Genomic DNA, 19,329 nt, shown 5'->3' with positions numbered 1-19,329 from the left:
TTGTTATCCATTTCTCTTTACCTAATATTTAATTCAAATAGAAACAATAAATGCATGACAAAAAGAATATTGGACTTAGAATGAATATGGTTCTAAAGGGCCAATTACCCGAACCTGACTCGGCACAACACGACGCGGCGGGCGGGCACGCACACGTGTGTGTGGTAATCATTCCATCCCCTTATTCTTTGGAACAAGTGATAGAATGTCCATGTAGGTTATAAAGTCCACAACCTTTTTGAGATTCTTCAATATGGGACTATTCCACATCATCAAAGTCCAAAGCACTCCATAAAGGAGTGGTCCCCAATTGTTTTCTTCTTTAAATTACCTCCTCATCTCTTCCTACATCCAACACATGATTCATCAATAGCTAATTGAGAAGAATCAACCATGCATTAACGGACCCCGGAAGTGGATATTTTGCATCCCATAAAGAGTTGGCAGGCATCCATTGCATGGATGGTGTACCGAGCACCTGATAGCATAATTTGATGTTGAATTCACCATTAGGGGAGTGCTTCCAACAAAGCCGTCGTTTGCATTGCTTGGCCTTACAAAAGACAAATCATTCATAAGGTGCATCCACTCATTAAAAATAGTAGGTGATGGGTGGATTATTAATTGGATCTCCCACCTGCATTGTTGTTTCCAAAATGATGTAACATTCACTTCCTTGCCCGTAGCAGCCTAAAGGGCTTGGTAAAGATTCTTCAAACACCCTTCAACTCTCCAAGCATCCTTCCAAAATAGAGTATGGGAACCATCACCTGTTGATACATAGATTGCATCAATGAAGTTGGGAAGCAAGCACACCCATCCTTTCCATATTCTGGATCTGCCCACCCATTTAGACACACCACACCATTCCCACGGCCAGCCGTGCAAGCCATATTTTTTTTTGAGGACCCACAACCATGGTTTGTCAAAACTTAGGACTATCCAAAGCGATTTGATAAGGAGTGCTTTGTTCTATCTACCTATTTCGCAGATTGCCAACCCTCCCTCCTCCTTGCAATGGGTGATGGTCTTCCAAGAAGCCAAATGCAATTTCTCCTTTTGCGCTTTGCCGGACCACATAAAAGTTTGGAAAGATCTATTGATTCTCTTCTTTGTTTTTTGTGGGATTTCAAATATTTGGATCAAGAGACAAGTTGGTGATGCCGATTTTATTTGAAAATCTCAATGGATCGCCAACTCGAAAATAAGACGACTGGCGATATTAGAGCCGATATATCGCCTGCCCAGAGGAAGATTTGCACTTCATTCAAATTTGGAAGAGGTGAATTAATGATGGTGGATGGGAACAATAGGTGGAGAGAGATAGAGAGAATTCCTCGTTTTAATTAAAAAAAAGCAATATGAATTAAAATAAATTATCTTATGAGATAGTAATAAAATTGAAAATTTTAATTTGTCAATAAAAAGAGATAATATCTATATAAAAATAAAATTTTAAAAAATAGATATAGTGAACAAGGAAGTATTTTATGTATATTTATCTTTTTATAAGATGGTATTCATTTAATATGTTCAACAATAAAGTAAAATAACTATTTTTTAAGAATCTATTAAACTATACATTCTGTTTAAACTTCATTAATTTCAGCATTGCTATTATCATTGATTTTATAGGCTGATTGCTTTTATATATGTATGCAAGTGTAGCACATTTTGACAAAATTTTAATATATAATTAGGATATTTTCATGCTGTCAATTTTAAGAGCATGACTAGCTAGATGAACTTTCATTTACTTTTATTTTTAATTTTTATTATTTATAATTTATTAATATCAAATTTATTGTTTCACCAATTAATCATGATTTTTACACTTTTGCTGATTAATTACAACTTGACGAGGAATTTGCATGCCAATGTTGGCCGATTTCTTTCCCTCACTAATCACGATTTGCCGAGGAAGACAAATCCTGAGGAGTTGCCGAGGACGAGTTTGGCTACTATGTAACTGCCTGACCTGAAAGAGAAGGCAGTTGGATATGGTGATAAGTTGTAAATCCGGAATCAACACATGCAGGAATCAATTTGATCTGTTTTATGTGTGTAAATATAGAATCAATAATCCTGCCCCAGGTTCTTTGAAAGCCGATGGAACCCTGTCTTACCCAAACTCAATTCAGCCTGGGATCATACTGGCGACTTACTCAATGGTGTCCTTTGTGGGTTAGGGCACTCACCCGGGTTTTACTATCTAAGGAGGGGCCATTAGCTAGGCAGGTTCCTTGTATATAAAAGAAAATATCTAATAAGAGCTCAGAGTTAATATGTATCAAATCTATTTTTCTTTGAAGGAAAAATATGTTTTATTTCAACAGAGAATTACTATACACTGACGAGAGGTCAGGCCACATTGATTACAAAATAGATTCAAAATGTAGGATGAAATGGTCTTGAAGATTGGGCCATTTGATTGAGATGCTTTGATGTAGTTCTCTAAGAACCATCTTTGAAAGCACTTGGCATGGATTTACCCGATTGTCGACGCTCATTCCTTTGCAACCAGATTGCCAGCCAAAGTATCAAAACAAAACACCTCCATGCAAATAAAAAATTTTCATCCAAAACTGTTCATTCCAAAACATGTTAATGATCTTCTCCTTGCCCTTCGCAACCCAATATAGAGATGGGTACACGTCTTTGAGGCACCCTTCCACACACCAAATGTCCTTCCAAAATCTTGTTTTATCTCCTTTGTCCAACTTAACCCGAATGGACCGTAAGAAGATGGAAAGTAATTTAACGAAGCCTTTTCAAATATCCGCGCCACATTGCCATTTAGCCCCTACCATCCATTCCCAAGGCCAGCCTTTCAATGCATATTTTTCTTTTAGAACCCTCACCTAAGGTCTATCCTTGCGTAAAAGACACCAAGGCCATTTTAGCAAAAGACATTGTTTCCATCTACCAACCTCCCTAACTCATAATCCACCATCCTCCTTAAAAAAAGTGATAAAATCCCATGAAGCAAGATGTATTTTCTCCTAAGAATTCATTCCGGTCCAAAGAAAAACTTGAAAAGCCTTATTGATTTGCTTTTTAGATTTTTGAGGAATAGAAAAAATTTGTGCAAAATGAAGTAGATAGGAAGAGAGCACATGCTTAACAAGAGAATCTTCCCACAAACGCCAAATTGAAACAAGCCCAAGAGTTTATTTTGATAGTCATTCTTTCCTCAATTCCCTTCTAAAATCTTTCTCTTGAGACCCCTAAATGAAGGGGTAACCCAAGGTATTTTAAGGGAAGCCCACCAATGTGACACCCAAATAGCTTGGTGGCAAAATTGCCAATAACAGCCAATCCCTTGAAGGGAACAAAGCAAGTCTTTGATCCATTAATTACAAGGGCCGACACTAAGAAAAATGCTTTAAGCAAAATTCACAATTTGACAATATTGGGCTTAAAGGTTTGGCCAAAAATGAGTGTCATCTGCGCAAAGAATATGGGAGAAGAGTTGAATTTCGGGTATCTCTACACCTTCAAATAAAACATCCTTAGTGGCAGCATTAAGCATGGATGACAATGCCTCCATGACAATAATAAAAAGGAGAGGGAAAAGTTTTCAATCTATTAAGCAAGCTTGTAAGTTGAGCCTAGCCAATGCTAAATCCAACTATGTTTGACATGGCTCATATCAAACGCCAATCATCTCTAACTCATTTACATCTCTAGATACAACTATCATTATTTTTTATCGTGTGCACACATACACACACGTGTATGTTCATGCATGCACGCCGTGCATGAGCACACACACACAAAGACAGACTGATTGCACTGCTTTCCATGGTGACAAAGTGAAGAATCTGGCATGCTTAGTCTTATCTTGCTTAGCACTTATTGCACCTTTTTCCAGCTTTGTTGCTAACAGAATACTTCTGAGAAAATGGTATCATAAATGACAAACCTTGTAGCATTCAAAAGATCCAACCTCATCTTTGGGGTGTGTGGTTTGCTTACAGCTGCAGCATTGGTAGACTGGCAAAGAAGTGTAAGCCCTACTGGCACCAATTTGACCTATTTCCACCATGACAGGATGCAGAAGCCCAATAGAGTTCTATATGACTGATGCAAGAATGATGTTGGGATTTAGGAATCGCTTAAGTGATCCCTTATGTGACACAGGCTAATCACATGACAGCATCTACTTTGTCTTTTGTTGGAATTTGCTAAAGTATGGATGTCGTACATCTACTTTGTCGAGAGAGAGGTGTCTGTGTTATCCTTCTATGTTTGTACTCACAATGACCCAACTTAATTCAATATCAACAGAAAATAACAGTAAGAAAAAGCCTTAACACCATTGTTTGTAGTAGCACTCCCCTCTCACGAGAGAGAGAGAGAGAGGGCTGCGTTTCTGATGTATTAAGCGTTCCTAAATTTATGTTGTCATTCAACTTATTTCAAATATCAACAGAAAAATAACAATAAGAAAAACGGCTAACACCTTTGTTTCTTGCAGCACTCACCTCTCACCGACTGCAAATTGCACAACTTATCACCACAACCACCAAGAACATCGGGTGCTTTCAGAAGGTCAACCCCAAAGAGTCGAACCAACTTGGCTGGCCTTTGCTCTCGTGGAATCAATGGCTGCCAGATGGAGAGAGCCCAGTGCGGATGTGGGTGCGCCTTGTCTTGAACCATGCCATGCTTCCAGCCTATGAAATTGAGCCTCTCCGGATCAATGGACCTAGCAAAGGTGACCATATCCCCAGCCTTTAAGCCTTTCTCCTTAACGAACCTGCACCACCCTTTTGTTAGCACATAGCTCTGGCTGCTGTTCCAGTAAGAGTACCTGAACCTCCATATCCTCCCACCCTCATCCTCAAAGTTCAACATGGCCTCGCGCCTCCTGCCTGTGACCGGGAAGTACTTCTCGGCGTGCTGCTTCGGTATCACGAGCCGGTTCAATTTCCCTACATCGCTAGGAGTAAGCACCTTTTCGAACATCTCTTCCCTCTCCCTAAGTCTCAAAACAGCATCTCGTCTGGCTAGCAGGGGCATCACACCTCCGATACGGTTCTGCTTCGCCATCAAGAGCTCGTCGCGATAAGTATTCTTACGGAGCATGTCGACGATCTCCACCTTCGAGTGTGAGTCGAGGAACCGTGCCTCGAGCTCGTTTTCTGCCAATATATCCTCCCGGATGTTGGTCACTGCATCCTTGCCTCTGAACTTGATGGCAGCTATGTCGTAGGTCTTCGCGGCCTCTGTCTCGGTTCGGAACGTGCCGAGCCAGATGCGCTGGTGCCTCTCGTAAATCTGAGCTCCCCATCTGCCATTAGGCTGTGGCACCACTCCCTTGTAGCGGGAGGATGGAAGCTTCCTGGTTGAGGGCCAGGACTCGGCCAACTCGGGGGTGATCCCACTACCGAGTCGTTCAAGACCAGGGACCGAGTCTTCCGGTTCGGTGCCTTCCCTAGGGCCTCTGATCATTTCTTCAGCACACGCATTGCTTTGCATTGCCAGAAATGGACGGAAATTCAAAGGGAGGAAGAAATGTATGCACAGCTAAGGGATTGGGAGTGTCCATATAAGTAAAGTTACATATTTAATATATATATCGGCTTTTGTTTTTTAACTAGGGACTATGTGTGAGGAGGGGGCCCATTCACCAAGTTGATCCTTCTCACATGGCAGTGGACCTTGAGAAACTGCGGGTGCATCCCCCCTAACCCCGACTTTTAATGGGAAGAGTCCAAATATGATATATATATATATATATATATATATATATATATATATATATATATATATATATATATATATATATATATATATAGAGAGAGAGAGAGAGAGAGAGAGAGAGAGAGAGAGAGAGAGAGAGAGAGAGAGAGGGGGGGATTAGGGGGATTTACGTGGGGGATTATCATTAGTCGCATGGATATCGGGACTGCAGTTGCCAACATTGAAGTCATGAGTTCCGTGTCCAGGGCAAACCGGTCGGTGCGAACCGCCTGCTTGGCTAAGGCCATGAGTGTGGACTGGTTTGTCATTGCATTTAATGTCACCCTTTTGTCCGCGGCTTCCAAATTGTACTGAAAGTGAATGACTTCGATGCTCATTTCGTCCTTTTATAATTTTATCTTGAAAAGTAATCCCTATAATGTTAAAACATTTCCATATTTAATATCCAAAGCGTGTGTTTGAATTATGAGAAAGTGACTCTCGTCGCCATGTTGGAAGGAGAAACCAAAATCTGACGTCAGCCATATTTAAACACGCTTTCACCCAAACCCTGGAACTCCCTTTCTCGTGTTCGACCAAACGTGGGAAAGATAGATACTGGAGGATTTCCTTTTCCCTACTATCCAGCCCACTGTCGGTAAGACTCCGTTTGTTTACAGAAGTTAGTAAAATGCCTTTTCTGTTTGGGAGCTGGATTTGAGAGGGAGATGGAAGGGGTGTTTGCTGAATCCCCTATCCCTGCTGCTGTTTGAGAGTTCAGATTTGTGGAAATGAAAGTGCACATAAGAGTTATGATGGTCTTTTCTCTCTCTCTCTCTCTCCCCATTTCAACTACATCCTCACGATATAAAAGAAATAAGAGAGAGTGCTAACCACTTGCTCATGACCTTCAATGGTGGTGGTGATGGTGGCTACACCGGTAGTGATGGCACAATTATGAAGGCTGTATGGTACAAAAGGTGATGATGGTGGTAAAGGTGGTGGTGGTGATAATCAATGGAGTTAATATATCCAGCACATTTTCTAAAATAAAATAAATATCCTCTTAAGTTCAACAATCTATAACTATATATTTTTATTTATGCCTATAAATAACTATAAAAAATGAATGAAAAATAGTATATCCTAAAATCAACTTACATACTTAAAATAAAGATGAACAAAATAAGTAACTTACATATAAATACAACAAAATGCAACGTAAAATTTTGGAAACCAAAATACAGTTGAATCTCCGTCTTCTTCAGAAGGTCGGCAATAAAGTTCATTCTTTTTCTTTCAAAAAAATAAAATAAAGTTCATTCCTTTTGATAGACATATTCAGACCACAAAGTATTATATTGAGAAAAAAACTTTAAAAAATATGTATGATGTGGATCCAAATTTATTGGATATTGGGTTAACATCCTTCAATTCGAATCTTTAGTTTCTATACAATGACCTAACTGACTTTGAGGATAAACTCATTATATATATATATATATATATATATATATATATATATATATATATATATATATATATATATATATATATATATATATATATATATATTCTTTTATGAATTTTTGTGGGTTATCGTATTGCTAATTAATTAATGATCCCACACAACCTTGGGGTAATTGGTTGCGCCAAATTATCTAGGAAATTAGGCTACGTTGGGATACTGTATTGCAATATCCCAACACATCCGGCTTTTTTGGGCATAAAAATACCCCCATATGTGTTCCTAAACTGACCAGGGCTAGGGTTGGGGCCTACATGACTTGACCAAGATCCCGGTCTAGATTGACTCAAGTTCCTTGGGATGAAACCGAGTCCACATGAAGTTACAGGCCCACCGTTATCTAGTGCCTGTGTTTTGCAATTAAAAACATTCTGAAATTTCCCTAGCAATTTTAGGACTTGTTTTTCTTGGAATTTTCCTAGCATTAAATGGATATAGTCATGTTAGTGTTTCATTGCCATGTGATGTTTTAGACATAGTACCGGAAGCCTCTCGCTACATGGGGAAGCTCACTTGTGAAGTAGAAAACTCCTATCTTTCTCAAAAATGAAAGAAAGCTTTGGGAAACCCACTTTCCAAATATGAGAAACTTGATTCCCTTTATTGGGAAGCTCGCTTCCTCTTCATTTCTCAAATAAATTTTATTTTGCTTCAAGCTTGCCTGTTGGTTTTATACTTGTGTTCATGCCATTTCTAATTTGCTTCAGCCAATGCTTCATATTTACGGGTGTCAACCGGTCGGGTTTGGACTCAGGTGAAACCAGACTTGGACACAGTTTTTCAGTATGATATCGGGTCCACTATAAGAGAAACCATATCTGAACCTGATAAGAACTACATGAACCAGACCCGGTTCATACCTGGTAAAACCATATTTTTTTTATCATTTTTACATTGAAAATTTGCAGGTCATAATCGGAACTCGGGTTGGGTTCGAGTCGTATAAAATTTCACAAACTATACCTGGGTCCATGTATTAATCGAACCTTCAAGTTTGGACCTAGGTCTTAATTGAGTCTTATTATTTATCACTATACATCGGCCCTATAGGGTTTGCTTTGGGTCGGGTTTGGGAAAATCATGCCGGTTGATACCCCTATTCATATTGTTTTATATGTTTTTTCTTTTTATTTTTTATGTATTTACATAATTGCTTTACAATTGCTTCTTAGTTCCTGCTTCATAGTACTTTTTAACACTTGCTTCTGGGCATCGCTTCTCATATCCATTTCATTTCCGGGTAGATATGGTTTTAGCCCTTGCCAACTCAAGCCCATTTATTAGGACACCAAACATTTACACAACCACATGTCAAAGTGGGCAGTGAATTCATCTTCAACGTATGTCGAGCTGCTTTTAATTTTATTTTATGGGTTGGTTTAACAACGGGTTCTTCTCCACCCATTCTCGAATCCAAGAATCTGGCCTTTGTTTCTAGGGGTGGCAAAACCTGACACGACCCGCCAACCCTCCTGTTAGGCGGGTTCGGGTTGGGCTTAAACTAACCTGTTTAATAAACGGGTCGACCCGCCTAACCCGTTTATTAAACGGGTCGGGTTCGTGTTAGGGGTATGCCAACCCGGCTGACCCGTTTATAAATGGGTTAGGCGGGCGGGTCAACCCACCAACCCGACCCACCCGTCCGCCAACCCGCCGACCCACCAACCCGTTTACCCGACCCAACCCGTTTATTAAACGGGTTGGCGGGTCGTGTCGGGTTACCCGTTTAATAAACGGGTCAGGTTCGTGTTTGCCACAGCCGACCCGTTTAATAAATGGGTCGGGTTCGGGTTGAGGTATGCTGACCCACCACCCCGCCGGGTCGACCCACCAACCCGACCCGGCCCGATTGCCACCCCTATTTGTCTCCTTTATACCAATAGGGTTGTCAACCCAAATTCCTCGGTATGGGCATGAAAAGTTTTGACCTGGATAATATTAGGTCAATCCAAACCCGATCTGAGTAATATGGACAGTGTTTGGGTTATGATTTTTTTCCTGGTACTTGACCTGACCCAGCTTTTTGTTAGGTACTATACCAACCCGAGCATTTTATATGTATTTTTTGTAAAAGTAAATTTGTGTAATTATGTGGGTCTGGGTATGATATTCCATTAATTTCGTGACCCAGCAAAACCTAAACTACCCATAAATTTATTATTATTATTTTTACAATTGGCTTCAACAATTTGTTATATGAGCAGGTTCGGGTACGTATATCCTGATGGGTCGTGTAGCTGACCTATTGACAGCCTTATATACCGAGGAGCTCAAATCCTTGATTTTTGAGATCCCTCATTTGAATAGCTTCGTATCCAAGGATCTGTTCTTTATCTCCATTATACTAATGTGACTTTCAATGGGTCGGGTTTGTACCGGGTATCCAACTCGAACCCGAATTCTTGGTTATGGGCATGAAAGGTGCCCACCTGAATAATATGTGGGTCGATCCAAACCTGACTCGAGCAATATGGGCCATGTTTGGGTTATGATTTTTTACTGGTACTCAACCCAACCCAGCTTTTTTGCTGGGTACTCAACCCAAGTAGAGCATTTTATATGTATTTTTTGTAAAAGTAAATTTCTGCGATTATGTGGGTCTGGGTTTGAGATTCCATTTGTGTGACCCAGCAAATCTCCAACCTGACAATTAATAATTTTTTCAGAACTGGCTTTGGAAATTTGTTATATGAGTGGGTTTGGGTACATCCTGATGGGTTGAGAACCCGACCCAGCCTTATATACCATACCAGGAGGAGATCAAATCCTTGATCTGAGATCTGTCATTTGAATACCTTCGGATTTTTGCTTGAGGCCCGTGCCACCTGAGATCTGAGGCCTTCAAACACCCCCTAACTGTTTTTTTTTTATCTTTAATATTGTATTTTTTATTAACATGAGGTCTCACTTCACTGTGAATGTGTCATCCACTTGCACTAAATGTACCAAACTGTATCAGTCAGGTTTGATCAGAACCTGTGACAACACTACAAGAATTCCATTGATTAGCGATGGACCCTATCCGACGCAAATCCGTCGCTGAACTGTTTAGCGATGGATCGACGATGACTTAGCGATGGATAACGTCCGTCGCAATTTTTCGGTCGCTAATTAGCGATAGAATTGATATGTCACTACTTTCATCGTTAATTCGCGATGGATTAGCGAATATCATGATCCATCGCTAAATAAGCACTGATTTGGTTTTGCAACAGATACATATCTATCGATAATCCGTCGCTAAAATTTAACGACGAATATGTATCTGTCTCTAATATCTATCACCAATTTAGCGATGGATTACATTCCATCACAAAACATTGACTGATTCAATTTTTGAGAAAATAAATATCCGTTCCTAATCCATCGCTAAATTGGCGATGGATAATCCATTGCAATTTAAAAAAAAATTTGTTTAAAATATAAATATCAAGAAAAAATTTCTCGTTATACCATTTATATAACTTGTGTATAAAAAATAAAGTACACATAAAAAACACATATACAAAGTATGTAAAACAAATTTAACACAAGTTATAAGTGAAACAAATTTAACAACCCAGTATGATCTTTGTCAAGTTCTAATTAGTTACAAGTGAACATATACAAACAGTTTTGTTTGAAACAACAAGTACGTAAAATAAATTCAACACGTGAAGCTAATCCTCGCCAAGATTCAGAGCATCATCGTCTTCATTGTCTCGATCTGCTCCTCCATCCATGCCTCCGTCAGCTCCTCTACGCTGATCATCTCCAGCATCCTATAAGAAAACCGAAATGTTAGTATTGATAAACAAAATATAATGAAATAAATTATATGCAATGCACCTAATCTAAGACAATCAAAGTAACATGGATGAATGACACATAAACTAAAAATAAAGTGAAGGACATTAATAGAATTCAGAGGTTGTAAAAAAAAAATCATAGTAATGAAATCATGCTTATATGTGTTCTAAGGTTGTCAAAAAACTTCCATAGTGATTCAATCATGCATATATGTGCTATAAGGCAGTCAAATTTTTTTTATAGTGATTCAATCATGCATATATGTTTTCTAAGGTTGTCAAAAAAATTTACAGTAATTCAATCATGCATATATGTGTTCTAAGGCTGTCAAAAAAATTTCATACTGATTCAATCATTTATATATTTGTTTTAAGGCTGACAAAAAAAATTCATAGTGATTCAATCATGCAGATATGTGTTGTAAGGTTATCAAAAAAAATATGATAGTGATTCAATCATGCATATATGTGTTCTAAGGTTGTCAAAAACAAATCCTAGTGATTCAAACATGCATATATGTGTTCTAAGGGTGTCATAAAAATTTTATAGTGATTCAATCATGCATATATGTGTTCAAAAGGTGTCAAAAAAATTACATAGTGATTCAATCATGCAAATATGTATTCTAAGGTTGTCAAAGAAATGTCATAGTGATTCAAGCATGCATATATGCGTTCCAACATTGTAAAAAAAATTTATAGTGATTCAATCATGCATATATGTGTTCTAAAGGTGTCATAAAATTTTTATAGTGATTCAATCATGCATATAGGTGTTCAAAAGGTGTCAAAAAAATTACATAGTGATTTAATCATAAGAATATGTGTTCTAAGGTTGTCAAAAAAAATCATAGTGATTCAATTATCATATATGTGTTCTAAGGGTGTCATAAAAATTTTATAGTGATTCAATCATGCATATATATAGCCAAAAGGTGTCAAAAAAATTTATAGTGATTCAATCATGCATATGTGTGTTATAAGGTTGTAAAAAAAAAAATCATAGTGATTCAATCATGCATATATGTGTTAAGGCTGTCATAAAAATTGTATAGTGATTCAATCATGCACATATGTGTTCTAAAGGTGTCAAAAAAATATATAGTGATTCAATCATGCATATATGTGTTCTAAGGTTGTCAAATAAGATTTATAGTGATTCAATCATACTTATATGTGGTCTAAGGTTGTCAAAAAAAAATTATAGTGATTCAATCATACATATATGTGGTCTAAGGTTGTCAAAAAAGTTTTATAGTGATTCAATCATGCAGATATGTATTCTAAGGGTGTAAAAAAAAATCATAGTGATTCAATCATGCATATATGTGTTCTAAGGGTGTAAAAAAAAATCATAGTGATTCAATCATGTATATATGTGATAAAGATGTCATAAAAATTGTATAGTGATTCAATCATGCATATATGTGTTCTAAAAGTGTCAAAAAAATTTATAGTGATTCAATCATGCATATATGTGTTCTAAAAGTGTAAAAAAAAATTATAGTGATTCAACCATGCATATATGCATTCTAAGGTTGTCAAAAAAATTTCATAATGATTCAATCATGCATATATGTGTTCTAAGGATATCAATTTTTTTTTATAATGATTCAATCATGCATATATATGTTATAATGTTGCAAAAAAAAAATATAGTGATTCAATCATGCATATATCTTTAGGCAAGGATCTATCTTTTGATACCCCATACCTAGAGCGTTGACCATAACCTTTGCACGGTATAAATTTTGTGGCAATTTCTCATCTTTGGGCAACATACTGTTCACAATAGATCACAGACGGTTAAAACATGATTGACTCAAATTATACTCTGACTTTAAATTCAGCAGTTGAAGAACTGCAGACAAGATAGTATGACTCTCACAACCATTCCATAGTGGCTCATCAGCATCTCTAAGTAAGTTATAAAATTTACTAGCTGCATCGTTTGTTGCTTCTTTCTCTACCCGAGTTGGTACATTACTCGGAACCATAGCAGAACCCAGTTTTGGTCCTATGATATCAAATATCAAATCCATATATGGATTATCAAGCACCATATTTAACCATGCATCAAAATTATTCCAAAATTCTTTATCATAAAGCATCGAATTCTGATAACCACTAACAAAACCCTTCCTATATAGGTGATGTCTAATGCCATGAGGTCCTACAAATCGATTATTCTTACACATCGTGCAGGGGCACCTGATCTGACCGATGGGATCCACTGTATTGACACTTGTCATTGCAAATTCAATAAAACTCTCAACACCATCCATATATTCAAGTGACACCTCATTATCAATTATCCTATGGTACATTCATTCATGGTTTGCAGCCATTTTGTCCTATGATGTTATAGATATTATCTTAACCAGTTAAAAGAGAATCATAATAATGCTATGATGAAGAAAATATCTAATTTATCAAGCATTGATGGTGAATGTAATGATTTGATATATCACACACACACACACACACACACACACACACACACACATATATATATATATATATATATATATATATATATATAAACTGATTTCTCCTTATTGGTTTGCTATAATTTGCATATTGTAGGTCATAAAGTTTTCATTTTGCTTGTTGCTTATGTTGAGATGGTTAACACTTTGTTGTGGTTTACAAATCTGTTAGAAATTCTTGTTTGGTGATTATTGATGAGCAATTTTTTTGTTTCAGTTAATGCATAATTTTTTTTCCCTCTCTACCACAAACATGCTTAACATAAAATGCAAATTCATGAACTATTATGCATGCATTGATAATTCAATATTTTTCTGTGTAACACCATCACATCATATTTACACACATCACAAGAATATTTAGAAAGATAAAATCACATTCACAAACACAATGCATTCAATTTAAGCATGTTATCATGATACAATTTTACATGAAATGCATAATCAAATAAAAAAGAACTTCATGCAAGCATAGATAGTCATGTCAAACATTGCAATACATTCAATCATTCATATCACGATAATGTCAAACATGTATCTGCAATAAGCACACTCCAATATCTCGCTAACTACTACCATGACTAGCATAGAAAGCGCACTTCTATTCTCATACATTCAAATCATGCTCAGCATGATCTCCAAACTTCAAAAAAACAGTCCTAGATATCCACAACTAAGTGAGTGTGTGAGCAGAAAAGTATTGCATCCAAGAAAGTAAATAACATTTGATGAGCTTGCATCACTTACTCACCATGGGTATTTACCCGATTTACATGCTTTTGCATTTGTATTTTTCTTGTTTTTTTCCGCATGACATTTTAAGTCGCATGTGATGCTTAACATTAAGCATCGCACATTTTGCTCTGCTACGCACCTGCAATGACAAAGATTGCCGACCAAAGACGAAGACATGGGCAGGAGGCTTTGCCTCGCTCTGCCTGTCGAAAGGGAAACACGACTAGGGGTAGAGCTCCCTCCCCCTGTCGGCAAAAGAACCACTCAGGTAGGGGCTTCACCCTCCTTGCCTGACGAGAAAAGTCAATAGCAGGGAAGCAGAGCCCTTGCCAGCCAAAGAAACAAAGTGGACAAGGGGCAAAGGGGCTCCGTCCCCTACCGACTGAAAGAACCAAGGACAGGGGGCTCCGCCCCTGCCGACCAAATGAAAACAAAGAAGGAACAGGGGAGGGACCTAACCTCTACCTCGTAACCCAAGTAACTAGAAGGGGGTCTCGGTCCCTCCCTTATAAAGAAGGACAAATGGGAGGGGGTTGAGCTCCTCCCTCAAAACCCAAGAAAAAGAAAACAGGGAGAACAACGAGGGGGTCTCGGCCCCTCCCTTACGAAGAAGGAGATACGGGAGGGGGCTGAGCCCCTCCCTTAAAACCCAAGAAAAAGAAGATAGGGAGGGAACTTGACCCCTCCCTGGCAAAAAAAAAGGACCTGGTGGGGCAAGTGTCTTTCCCCCGCATGCCAGAAACACCCATGCAGTAGGGGCAAAACCCATGTCGGCCGAAAGGAACGAGACAGGGGCCCAAAGCTTCTGTTGAAAACTTTGCCACAGGCGGGAGGAGGTGTCTCCCTTGTCGACTTGTCGAAAAAACTGGCAGAGGCTCCTGTCGGACGACCATGGTTTGCCAAAAAAGAAGAACGACAGACCGCTACCGATCGACAGAAAAGAAAGAGAAGGAGAAGAAGAAGTAGAAGTAGAAGTAGTAGAAGAAGAAAAAGACATAGGAGAAAGAGAGAGGGGTGAGAGGTTACCTAAAAAGGGGTCAACGAGAGGGATAGCACCGACAGTGAAGAAGGAGAGGGAGGAGATTTCTGGCATGCAGACGGTGGTGGTCACGGCGACGTCGTGGCTCCGGTCGATCAGAAAATGGGGAAGGAGGACGCTGCTTCGGCGAGGCCACAGACGGGGAAAGGCAAAAGCGAAGAAGGAGGAGGTGGCACCACAGACGGGGCTCTCGACGGCGACACACGATGGAGAGAGAGATAGAGTCAGGGAAGAAGGAGGAGGTGAAGGTGAAGGAGAGAACTTGGGTGGCGGGCGGCGGCTGCGTGCGAGGGATGAAACAGAAAGGGAAAGAAAGGGGCTTGCATTAGGGTTTTACGGGAAACATTACAACGAAAATAGTCTGTCTCAAACTCCATCGCAAATTAGCGATAGCATAGCAATGGAAAAATTTTGTCGCTCATCCGTCGTGAAGATATGATGAAGTTTGAGACAGAATGTTTTTGTTGCTACTTAGCGACGAATTTTAAGACAAAAATTTTTCATAGCTAATTTTGTAACTAATTTCAATTTTAGGGACAACTAGTTTTCTCTAGCTAATCCATCGTAAATTTGTGATGGATTATTTCTGTCATAAATTTTCATCGCTAATCAACGTTTTTCTTATAGTGCAAGTTCCTGGGTCAGAGTATTGCGCTCAGATTTGATCCAAACTGGACTCAAGACCAGGTAAGAAATGTATGGCCAAGATATGTGAGGTGTGGACCTACCTGCTTTCTTGAGGTCCTACAAGAGATTAAGGCCAGATCCAAACCAAACACCATACTTGGACCTGTCCTATTAATTGATACGAGGTCACAATTGTTTTTTTAATTTATTATATAAAGAAACTATCCCAGGAACAAAGACCTAGTCGTGGCTCTGCCTAGCTCACTTTCTTGGTAGCATAAAACTCTGTAGGTTTACCCCTCGCCCCCATGGAGTCACCTTGCTTTGGCTTACGCATGAGGGTGGTTCCCATATGAGATTTGAACCTAGACCGCCCAACAAGCAGCCTAAGACCCATCCCACTAGGCCAAACCCCTTGGGGATAGGTCCTATATATGCTTGTTAGTCAGTAGTAACAATTGTGTTAAGCAATCAAGCGGATAAGTGAACCAAATAAGATGCACACATGTGCGACCCAATTGACGGCCAGGCATGTGGAACTCCAAAGTTGATGGGTCCAGGAGGATTTTAATTGTTGGACCTTGTCAACTGATCCATGCCCATGTCAATCTCAACGATATAGGTTTTTTTCCATCACATTTCATCCCCTACATCCAATAAGCAAAGCAAATTGAGAGTAGGAGGTCAAATTGCTAGCCAGCCTGTTTTGACAGGTTACAGGTTAGCCAATTGGTCCTGAATTTTGGGCTCTTCAAAGAGGGGGGACAAGCCTGAGCCCATAGAGCAGGGATCAGGTGCAATGCAATTGCACAAAAGAAGTGCCGCTTCTGAGGGTGCTCAATAATTCGATACAGGTTTGGGACCCCACAAAAGTCTTTTACATGTTTTACTCGATGGACCCAATGGGTCAGCCTGTCAAATATGAGTCCAACATTTAGGCCCCTTCCTCTGCACACTTGGTTAACATGACAAGCTTGGGCAGAACTCAGGGCATGATCCTGTTGTTACCCAGGCATATGTTGTGTAAGGACATTACTGCCTTTTTTCTGGCCCTAAAATCTAGGGCTGAGTAACCAACCAAGTAACCTGTGGCTCAGCTTGTTCAGCTCATTTGGGCTCATATGTAAAACTAAATTCAACTTGGTTTGGTTTTCTATGCAAAGGGTAATTGGTTGGGCTCATGCAGGCTCATTAACGATGCAATATGTATATTACAAGTATTTTACACAGCAATTCTTATATTATAGATGGCTTGAGAATAAAATGTTTGAGGTTCTATTCTTAGTATATATATATATATATATATATATATATATATATATATATATATATATATATATATATATATATATATATATATATTGGCTACTAATGAAGGTAAGAAACTAATGAGTAGAAATCACACTTTTCATCCAAAAATTCCAAATTTTTGTAGATCAAATGTTACATATGCCATCTATACAGTTTGTTTAGTAGGAAACTTAATGTTCTGAATTATGTGATGACAACTATTGGCTACTAATGAAGGTAAGAAACTAATGAGTAGAAATCACACTTTTCTTCAAAAAAAATTCAAATTTTTGTAGATCAAATGTTACAGATGCCATCTATACAGTTTGTTTAGTAGGAAACTTGTTCTGAATTATGTGATTACCGCAAGTAATTAGGTTTTTAAAGGGGTTCCAAAAATCAATGGTCGGCAATGTGCCAAATTTTCAAAACTCAAAATATCACATTTTTACATCAAAAAGCATGTTTCAAGGCTTGATCCTTGGCAAACAAACCATGTTGAACACCTGTGTGGTTAGATTGAGTCGGTACAACTTGCACCTATGATTTTTAGCTCATTAGTTTCTTACCCTCATTAGTAGCAGATATTTTCCCAATGTATACATAGGCGGAGCTGGGGGGGGGCAGAACTAGGCTGTAGCCCAGTCCTGCCTCCCGGTCCAGTTATTTTTTTTTTAAAGCCCAGTCCTAACCCAGCCCTGATTCCATATGAAATAGAATTTTATCCATTTTTGTAGCCCAGTCCAAGCCCAGCCCTGACTGCAGCAAATAGTTTGATTTTTTCATATGAAATAGACTTTTATTAATAATTGTAGCCATTTTTTATTTTATCTCAAAAAAAAAAATCGGGGGTGCTGCCCCCAAACCCCAGACCATCAGGCCAATTTTTTTTTTTTGCTACACCTCTGTTTGGCCCCCCCTCACATGAATCCTAGCTACGCCACTGTATATATATATATATATATATATATGAGAGAGAGAGAGAAAGAGGATGGTCCATCCCCCTGTTCTTACCTTCAAAAATCATATTTAGCATCCAATTACCAAAACTAAGCAATGCGCGTAAAAAAATAGACCTCTTTTTTTTTGGGGGGTAGTTTAAAGTTAAACAGTAGCAATAATGCTCCTTGGGCCTCATGCACCTTTGAAAGCTACATCTAAGGCTTTGTTTGGGAGTCGTAGGTGGGAGCGGTGTTGGGGAATTCACGAAATCCCATTCGTCTCCATAGATTGGAATCCCATTTTGGGAGAGGAGACTGATATCGGAGTGGTGTTGGGAATGGAAATGGCGTTATAAATGGGCGGAGCAAAAAAAAAATGGAACTGGCAAATCGAATAACCCACGTCACATGTCTACGTGTCCACATGTCATTGTGACGTAGCCTTACTTTGTTACCAACCACTGACCCTACCGGATGAGGTATTGGATGGAACAATCGTATTTATGTTTCAAAATATCATAGTTAATTTATGAAAGAAGGTCAACTATGATTAATAACATCTGTGATGTAGATGAGATATTATATATATGTGAGAAGAAGTGGACATTAATTTTTTAAATATTTGAAATAAGAAATGGACAATATTTCATCGATCACTACATAATTTTGTATTTATTAAAAAAATGATAAGATATGATAGGGTTGACGGTTATGTTGGTGCAAATTGGAAAACCAGAATATTCTTTTGTTTTTGGTCCTTGACTAACCTCAACTTTCTGCTAGCTTGAACCTGCACATTCACTACCGCAGTGAATAGAAAAGATAGCATCCCATGTGTTCAGTCTGCTTAATCAGACGCAAAACATGGACAGTTCAGTGCAAGTTGGTACTGAAAAGGGTAGGTTCTACCTTGTCCAACGTGTAACTTATCTTTTCATTTGTTTATAATGCTGTATGCTTTTTTTTTTAACTCGAAGATACCACCCCAGGATCATAGACTTAGTCTCGCTGGTTTCTGCCTGACATAATTCCTAAAACTCAGAGAGCTTACCCTTTACCCCCAATGTTGTAGAGGTTTATCAAACGATTTTTTCTTTTTTAATAGACAAGCTAGGGTTAGGCAGACCCTCACGGGTTATACAACGGAACCATTGGGTTTTGAACTTGCAACGTTCCAACACAAGGTGACGTGCACTAACTGCTC

General features: G+C 38.6%; 1 pseudogene across 1 annotated transcript; it reads right to left on the bottom strand.

Moving 5' to 3' along the window:
* Positions 1-4,324: 4,324 nt before the first annotated feature.
* LOC149848594 (AP2/ERF and B3 domain-containing transcription factor ARF14 pseudogene) lies at positions 4,325-5,484 on the bottom strand (annotated as a pseudogene). Its single transcript, XR_016430281.1, has one exon. The product of XR_016430281.1 is annotated as an AP2/ERF and B3 domain-containing transcription factor ARF14 pseudogene (transcript).
* Between the last annotated feature and the right edge of the window lie 13,845 nt (positions 5,485-19,329).

The sequence above is a fragment of the Nuphar pumila genome, chromosome 1 (genome assembly GCF_984573655.1).
Source record: "Nuphar pumila chromosome 1, dmNupPumi1.hap1.1, whole genome shotgun sequence".
Classification (NCBI taxonomy): Eukaryota; Viridiplantae; Streptophyta; class Magnoliopsida; order Nymphaeales; family Nymphaeaceae; genus Nuphar; species Nuphar pumila.
The sequence above is the reverse complement of the archived record's forward strand: the minus strand, read 5'-3'. Positions and strand labels throughout refer to the sequence as shown.